The sequence below is a fragment of the Hippichthys cyanospilos genome, chromosome 1 (assembly GCF_059441005.1).
Source record: "Hippichthys cyanospilos isolate Australia breed blue-spotted pipefish chromosome 1, RoL_Hcya_1.0, whole genome shotgun sequence".
NCBI classification, from domain to species: Eukaryota; Metazoa; Chordata; class Actinopteri; order Syngnathiformes; family Syngnathidae; genus Hippichthys; species Hippichthys cyanospilos.
This window is the reverse complement of record NC_142369.1, coordinates 1,297,801-1,307,035: the sequence shown is the minus strand read 5'-3', so window position 1 is coordinate 1,307,035 and position 9,235 is coordinate 1,297,801. Positions and strand designations below refer to the sequence as shown.

Genomic DNA, 9,235 nt, shown 5'->3' with positions numbered 1-9,235 from the left:
TGACGATGACGACGATGACGACGATGACGACGATGATGATGACGATGATGACGACGGTGACGACGATGATGATGACGATGATGATGACAATGACGCCGATGATGACGACGATGATGACAATGACGATTACGACGATGATGATGACGACGATGATGACGATGACGACGTCGATGACGACGATAATGATGATGACGATGACGACGACGATGACGATGATGATGACGACGATGACGACGATGATGATGACGATGATGACGATGACGACAACGATGATGACGATGATGACGACGATGACGACGATGATGATGATGACGATGACGATGACGACAATGACGATTACGACAACGATGATGATGACGACGATGATGACGATGACGACGTTGATGACGACGATAATGATGATGACGATGACGACGACGATGACGATGATGATGACGACGATGACGATGATGATGACGACGATGATGACGACGATGATGACGATGATGACGACGATGACGACGACGATGATGATGACGACGATGATGACGACGACGATGACGATGATGACGACGACGATGATGACGACGATGATGATGACGATGATGACGACGGTGACGACGATGATGATGACGATGATGATGACGATGACGCCGATGATGATGACGATGACGACAATGACGATTACGACGACGATGATGACGACGATGATGACGATGACGACGTCGATGACGACGATAATGATGATGACGATGACGATGACGACGACGATGACGATGATGATGACGACGATGACGACGGTGATAACAATGACGATGACGACGACGACGATGACGATGTCGACGATGATGATGACAACGAAGACGACGAGGATAACGACGATGATGACGACAACGATGATGACGACGATGACGATGATGACGACGACGACGATGACAAAAATGACGCGACGATGATGACAAAGACGATGACGACGACGACACCAACAACGAAGACGACGATGATGACGATGATGAAAATCAATCAATCAATTAATCAATCAAATTTTATTTGCATTGCCCTGAATCACGAAAGTCTCAAAGGGCTTCACAGATGAAACGAGGTCATGTGGAGACCTCCTTCGTCGTACAGAGACCTCTTTTCAGTGTAAGGTACACAACAGCCCTGTCAAAGCTCCCAGAAGGGGAAGGAAAAACTCCAAAACCCCAATTAGGGGAAAATCAGAAACCTCCAGAAGGGACCGCATGTGGGAGGAGCCCCCTTCCAGGCCCACAGTTTGAAGTGGATGCTGCGTGTACCAAATACAGACATACACATAAACAATATAGATTACAGAAAAAATATTGTGCAATATAGTGCAGTGAGGTCTTGAAAAAAAAATGACGTGACGATGATACGTCGATGACGTTGATAATGACTCGATGATGATGATGTCATCGCCGTCGTCGTTGTCGTCATCATCGTAGTCGTCATCGTCGTCATCTGCGTCGACGTCATCGTCGTCATCATCGTCGTCGTCATCAACGTCATTGTCATCGTCGTCGTCTTCGTGATCGTCGTCATTGTCGTCGTCTTCATCGTCGTTGTTGTCGTCATCATCGTCGTCGTCATCAACGCATTGTCATCGTCATCGTCTTCGTGATCGTCGTTGTCGTCGTTGTCGTCATTATCATCATCGTCATCGTCGTCATCGTCGTCATTGTCATCGTCGTCGTCATCGTTGTCATCGTCGTCATCGTCGTCATCGTCGTCGTCATCGTCATCATCGTAGTAGTCATCATCGTCATCGTCATCGTCGTCATCGTTGTCGTTGTCATCATCATCGTTGTCATCGTCGTCATCGTCGTCATTGTCGTCATCGTCGTCATTGTCATCGTTGTCGTCATCGTCGTCATCGTCGTCATCGTCGTCGTCGTCATCATCGTCGTAGTCATCATCGTCGTCGTCATCGTCGTCGTTGTCGTCGTCGTTGTCGTTGTTGTCATCATCATCGTTGTCGTCATCGTCGTTGTCATTGTCATCATCGTCGTCGTCGTCATTGTCGTCATCGTCGTCATCGTCGTCATTGTCATCGTCGTCATTGTCATCGTCGTCATCGTCGTCGTCGTCATCGTCGTCGTCGTCAACGTCATCGTCATCGTTGTCGTCGTCGTTGTCGTTGCGTTGTTGTCATCATCATCGTTGTCGTCATCGTCGTCGTCATCGTCGTCATCGTCATTGTCGTCATCGTCGTCATTGTCATCGTCGTCGTCATCGTCATCGTCGTCGTAGTCATCGTCATCATCGTCGTAGTCATCATCGTCGTCGTCATCGTCATCGTCGTCGTTATCGTCGTTGTCATCATCATCGTTGTCGTTATCGTCGTTGTCATCGTCGTCATTGTCGTCGTCATCGTCATTGTCGTCATCGTCGTCATTGTCATCGTCGTCATCGTCGTCGTCGTTGTCATCGTAGTCATCGTCATCATCGTCGTCGTCGTTGTCGTTGTTGTCATCATCATCGTTGTCGTCATCGTCGTTGTCATTGTCGTCATCGTCGTCGTCGTCATTGTCGTCATCGTCGTCATCGTCGTCATTGTCATCGTCGTCATTGTCATCGTCGTCATCGTCGTCATCGTCGTCATCGTCAACGTCATCGTCATCGTTGTCGTCGTCGTTGTCGTTGCGTTGTTGTCATCATCATCGTTGTCGTCATCGTCGTTGTCATCGTCGTCATCGTCATTGTCGTCATCGTCGTCATTGTCATCGTCGTCGTCATCGTCATCGTCGTCGTAGTCATCGTCATCATCGTCGTAGTCATCATCGTCTTCATCGTCATCGTCGTCGTTATCGTCGTTGTCATCATCATCGTTGTCGTTATCGTCGTTGTCATCGTCGTCGTTGTCGTCGTCATCGTCATTGTCGTCATCGTCGTCATTGTCGTCATTGTCATCGTCATCATCGTCGTCGTCGTTGTCGTTGTTGTCATCATCATCGTTGTCGTCATCGTCGTTGTCATTGTCGTCATCGTCGTCGTCGTCATTGTCGTCATCGTCGTCATCGTCGTCATTGTCATCGTCGTCATTGTCATTGTCGTCATCGTCGTCGTCGTCATCGTCGTCATCGTCAACGTCATCGTCATCGTTGTCGTCGTCGTTGTCGTTGCGTTGTTGTCATCATCATCGTTGTCGTCATCGTCGTTGTCATCGTCGTCATCGTCATTGTCGTCATCGTCGTCATTGTCATCGTCGTCGTCATCGTCATCGTCGTCGTAGTCATCGTCATCATCGTCGTAGTCATCATCGTCTTCATCGTCATCGTCGTCGTTATCGTCGTTGTCATCATCATCGTTGTCGTTATCGTCGTTGTCATCGTCGTCGTTGTCGTCATTGTCGTCATCGTCGTCATCGTCATTGTCGTCATCGTCGTCATTGTCATCGTCGTCGTCATCGTCATCGTCGTCGTAGTCATCGTCATCATCGTCGTAGTCATCATCGTCTTCATCGTCATCGTCGTCGTTATCGTCGTTGTCATCATCATCGTTGTCGTTATCGTCGTTGTCATCGTCGTCGTTGTCGTCGTCATCGTCATTGTCGTCATCGTCGTCATTGTCGTCATTGTCATCGTCGTCATCGTCGTCGTCGTTGTCATCGTAGTCATCGTCATCATCGTCGTAGTCATCATCGTCGTCGTCATCGTCATCGTCGTCGTTGTTGTCGTTGTCATCATCATCGTTGTCGTCATCGTCGTTGTCATCGTCGTCATTGTCGTCGTCATCATTGTCGTCACCGTCGTCATCGTCGTCATCGTCGGCGTTGTCGTCGTCGTTGTCGTCGTCGTTGTCGTTGTCATCATCATCGTTGTCGTCATCGTCGTTGTCATCGTCGTCATTGTCGTCATCGTCATCATCGTCATTGTCGTCATTGTCATCGTCGTCGTCATCGTCGTCATCATCGTCATCGTTGTCGTCGTCGTAGTCATCATCGTCGTCATCGTCGTCGTCATCGTCGTCATCATTGTCGTCATCGTCGTCGTCATCGTCGTTGTCATCATCATCGTCATCGTCGTCGTCATCATCATCATCATCGTTGTCGTCGTCGTAGTCATCATCGTCGTCATCGTCGTCGTCATCGTCGTCATCATTGTCGTCATCGTCGTCGTCATCGTCGTTGTCATCATCATCGTCGTCGTCGTCGTCGTCATTGTCGTCATCGTCGTCGTCATCGTCATCGTCGTCGTCATTGTCGTCATCGTCGTCATTGTCATCGTCGTCATTGTCATCGTCGTCATCGTCGTCATCGTTGTCGTCGTCAACGTCATCGTCGTCGTCGTCGTCATCGTCATCGTCGTCGTCGTCGTCGTCAACGTCATCGTCGTCGTCGTCGTTGTCGTCGTCGTCGTCGTCATCATCGTCGTCATCGTCGTCGTAGTCATCGTCATTGTCATCATCATCGTTGTCGTCATCGTTGTTGTCATCGTCGTCATTGTCGTCGTCATCATTGTCGTCATCGTCGTCGTCATCGTCGTCGTTGTCGTTGTCGTTATCATCATCGTTGTCGTCATCGTCGTTGTCATCGTCGTAGTCATCATCGTCGTCGTCGTCATTGTCATCGTCGTCGTCATCATCGTCATCGTCGTCGTCGTCGTCGTCATCATCGTCGTAGTCATCATCGTCGTCGTCATTGTCGTCGTCATTGTCGTCGTCATCGTCTTCGTTGTCGTCGTCATCATCATCGTTGTCGTCATCGTCGTCATCGTCGATGACGTCATTGTCGTCGTCGTCATCATCGTCATTGTCGTCATTGTCATCGTCGTCGTCATCGTCGTCATCATCGTCATCGTCGTCGTCGTCGTAGTCATCATCATCGTAGTCATCATCGTCGTCGTCATCGTTGTCGTCGTCGTCATTGTCGTCATCGTCGTCGTCATCGTCATCGTCGCCGTCATTGTCGCCGTCATTGTCGTCATCGTCGTCGTCATCGTCGTTGTCATCATCGTCGTCGTCATCGTCGTCATCATCGTCATCGTCATCGTAATCATCGTCATTGTCGTTCGTCATCGTCGTAGTCATCATCGTCGTCGTCATCGTCGTCATCGTCGTTGTCATCATCGTCGTCGTCATCGTCGTCATCATCGTCATCGTCATTGTAATCATCGTCATTGTCGTTCGTCATCGTCGTAGTCATCATCGTCGTCGTCATCGTCGTCATCGTCGTCGTCGTCATCGTCATCATCGTCGTAGTCATCATCGTCATCGTTGTCGTCATCGTCTTCGTTGTCGTCATCGTCGTTGTCATCGTCGTCATCATCGTCAGCATCGTAATCATCGTCATTGTTTTTCGTCATCGTCGTAGTCATCATCTTCGTCGTCATCGTCGTCGTCATCGTAATCATCGTCATCATCGTCATCGTCGTAGTCATCATCGTCGTCGTCATCGTCGTCGTCATCGTAATCGTCGTCATCGTCATCGTCGTAGTCATCATCGTCATCGTCATCGTCGTCGTCATCGTCTTCGTTGTCGTCGTTGTCGTCGTCATCATCATCGTTGTCGTCATCGTCGTTGTCATCGTCGTCATCATCGTCAGCATCGTAATCATAGTCATTGTCGTTCGTCATCGTCGTAGTCATCATCGTCGTCGTCATCGTCGTCGTCATCGTAATCATCGTCATCATCGTCATCGTCGTAGTCATCATCGTCGTCGTCATCGTCGTCGTCATCGTAATCATCGTCATCGTCATCGTCGTAGTCATCATCGTCGTCGTCATCGTCGTCGTCATCGTAATCGTCGTCATCGTCATCGTCGTAGTCATCATCGTCATCGTCGTCGTCATCGTCTTCGTTGTCGTCGTTGTCGTCGTCATCATCATCGTTGTCGTCATCGTCGTTGTCATCGTCGTCATCATCGTAATCATCGTCATTGTCGTTCGTCATCGTCGTAGTCATCGTCGTCGTCATCGTAATCATTGTCATCATCGTCATCGTCGTAGTCATCATCGTCGTCGTCATCGTCGTTGTCATCGTAATCGTCGTCATCGTCGTAGTCATCAACGTCGTCGTCATCGTCGTCGTCGTCATCGTCATCATCGTCGTCATCATCATCGTTGTCGTCATCGTCGTTGTCATCGTCGTCATCATTGTCGTCGTCGTCATTGTTGTCATCGTCGTCGTCATCGTAATCATCGTCATCGTCAACATCGTCATTGTCTTCATCGTCGTAGTCATCATCGTTGTCGTCATCGTAGTCGTCATTGTAGTCGTCATTGTAATCATCGTCATCGTCTGCATCGTCGTAGTCATCATCGTCGTCGTCATCGTCGTCGTCATCGTAATCATCGTCATTGTCGTCATCGTCATCGTCGTCATCGTCGTAGTCATCATCGTCGTCATCGTCGTCATCGTCGTTGTCATCATCGTCGTCGTCATCGTCGTCGTCATCGTAATCATCGTCATTGTCGTCATCGTCATCGTCGTCATCGTCATCGTCTGCATCGTCGTAGTCATCATCGTCGTCGTCATCGTCGTCGTCATCGTAATCATCGTCATTGTCGTCATTGTCATCGTCATCATCGTCATTGTTGTAGTCATCATCGTCATCGTCATTGTTGTCGTCATCGTAATCATCGTCGTCGTCATCGGCGTTGTCATCGTCGTCGTCATCGTAATCATCGTCATCATCATCGTCGTCATCGTCGTCGTCATCGTCGTAGTCATCATCGTTGTAATCTTCGTCATCGTCGTCATCGTTGTCATCGTCGTCATCGTCGTAGTCATCATCGTCATTGTCATCGTCATCATCGTCATTGTCATTGTCATTGTCATCATCATCATCGTCATTGTTGTAGTCATCATCGTCATCGTCATTGTCGTCATCGTCATCGTAATCATTGTCATCGTCGTCGTCATCGTCGTCGTCATCGTCGTCATCATCGTCATGTCATCGTCATCGGCGTTGTCATCGTCGTCGTCATCGTAATCATCGTCATCGTCATCGTCATCGTCGTCATCATCGTCGTCATCGTCGTAGTCATCATCGTTGTAATCTTCGTCATCGTCGTCATCGTTGTCATCGTCGTCATCGTCGTAGTCATCATCGTCATTGTCATCGTCGTCATCGTCGTCATCATCATTGTCATCGTCATCATCGTCATTGTTGTAGTCATCATCGTCATCGTCATTGTTGTCGTCATTGTCGTCGTCATCGTCTTCGTTGTCGTCGTCATCATCATCGTTGTCGTCATCGTCGTCATCGTCGATGACGTCATTGTCGTCGTCGTCATCATCGTCATTGTCGTCATTGTCATCGTCGTCGTCATCGTCATCGTCGTCGTCATCGTCGTCATCATCGTCATGTCATCGTCGTCGTCATCGTCATGTCATCCTCATCGTCGTCGTCATTTTCGTAATCATCATTGTCGTCATCATCTTCGTCGTCGTCATCGTCGTCGTCGTCATCGTCATCATCGGTAATCCATGACCGAAACATTTCTACCCCAGAAACCAATATTACCAACCCTAGCATCTAGCTTATCCTTTATCCTCCAAAGAAGACTACCAACATGTCTAGCCCTACCCTGGAATACCAGCGCCCTAACTACATACCCATTTAACCCAGAAATCAGTCTACCATTCTGAGTTTAGCATATAAACTATCCCCCAATCCACACAAGCTCGTACGATTCTTCTATGGCGCTGTAAAAAATAGCTTTCCATCCCAGAAAGCGGTCTTACAACGAGTCTACATACTGACCTAAGAATCCAGATTAGCCTCCTATCCTCCAAACAAGGCAAACTACACCACGTTCTTCCCTAGAAACCAGAAGGTCCTGGAACCAGAGCAGAAAAACAAGACAGCAAAACTACCAAGCAACTATGAAGCCGGTTGTTTTGGTCTTACCTAAGAGTTAAACAAGGGCCTGTGCAAAAGATGGACAGCATAAAAGCGCCGTGGTGTTTGCCAACGCTTGCCTAAAAGCACTCGTGCTGTGCGTCACTCAAATGACACACGTGCTCTGACAGTCAAATGACTAGCAGCTGGAGTGGCCGGGGTACAATTCATTTCAGGACATTTCAATATATCTGTCACTCTTTCCCATGCCTTGCTTAGGACTCCGTCTTTAATACTTTGACGTGTCATAAAAGCTTTCACTGTTAAATCATTTGCCATTAGGTCACCGCCTCAGTTCGTCGTTGTTTTGCGTTTATTTTTTCTCTTCAACGGATAGAAGACGAATGGGTTAAATAAAGCGTGACAACATCCACTGCCAAGAGATCTGGGGAACGTTTCGAGGTCACCTGAAACACGCTCCAGCTTTTTTTTGGGGGGGGGTCAGTAATCCAATAGGACTTTATCACCTCTCTTTTCTGCACCTTGGTTGAAAATCACCGCTGCAGAAAACTACAAACTCCTGTCGAGCTTCGTCTGGAACTATTCAAATGGGCCATGAGCGTTGACGCGTCCCGTTTACCTTACCTTGCCGTCCTAAAGATTTGTTTGTGGCCTTTTTTTCTTTTTAAAATATCGGACAGTTTAGAGCCTTTCACTTCCTGCTCACTTGGACATTTATTTTGATTAGGGAACGAAGTCCGGCACAAAGCCAACGGCAATGATAACTTGACAATTTGTCCTCTGAGGTCACCAAATTTACTGTACCCATCCCCACTTATGAAAAGACTGAAGCTTCAAGTGGAGATGTGTTATTGCTTTAGCTTGCAACAAAAACAAAAACAACAACAAGAAAAACCTGTCGGGGGTGCTCGTAAATTATGTTTCCTCTAGCACCCAACCTCCCCCAGCCCCACTGGCTTGACAGGGTAATTGATGTACAATTGCTCTCAAGTAGTCTACTTTATATACTGTATATTTTTCCTTTTCCTTGTCAAGTCTTAAGGTCATCCAGAGTTTACTTGTCTGGCAAAGATGATAAATAAATCATTTTGTACATCTAACTCACCTTACTCCAATATTATACTCGGTCTCAAAGGCAATTTAAGGTCATGATTGTCCATTCGTTCATTTTCTATCGCCGCATATCCTCGCAAGGTTCGCAGGCTTGCTGGTGCTTATCACAGCTGACTTCAGGCAGTAGACTGGTTGCCACTTGCGAGGCACATTGGGACCCAACCTCTGACCATTGACTCCACCCTAGACACATACCTTCATAGCCAAGTGACCTAGCGTTGCTATTCTAGCAACATACCCGCATACCCAACATAACAATCAAACCTACCTACCAAGTGAACTACATACTGTATGTAGCTATCCTCTAATCATTGCAA

The 9,235-nt window shown here is 48.0% G+C and overlaps 1 long non-coding RNA gene across 1 annotated transcript; it reads right to left on the bottom strand.

Moving 5' to 3' along the window:
- Nucleotides 1–1,146: 1,146 nt before the first annotated feature.
- LOC148428514 (uncharacterized) lies at nucleotides 1,147–7,994 on the bottom strand. The gene is made up of 3 exons (XR_015863578.1): nucleotides 7,854–7,994; nucleotides 7,707–7,782; nucleotides 1,147–1,267 (listed from the first exon to the last, which is right to left on the bottom strand). It is a non-coding gene; the product is annotated as an uncharacterized LOC148428514 (long non-coding RNA).
- Nucleotides 7,995–9,235: the final 1,241 nt, after the last annotated feature.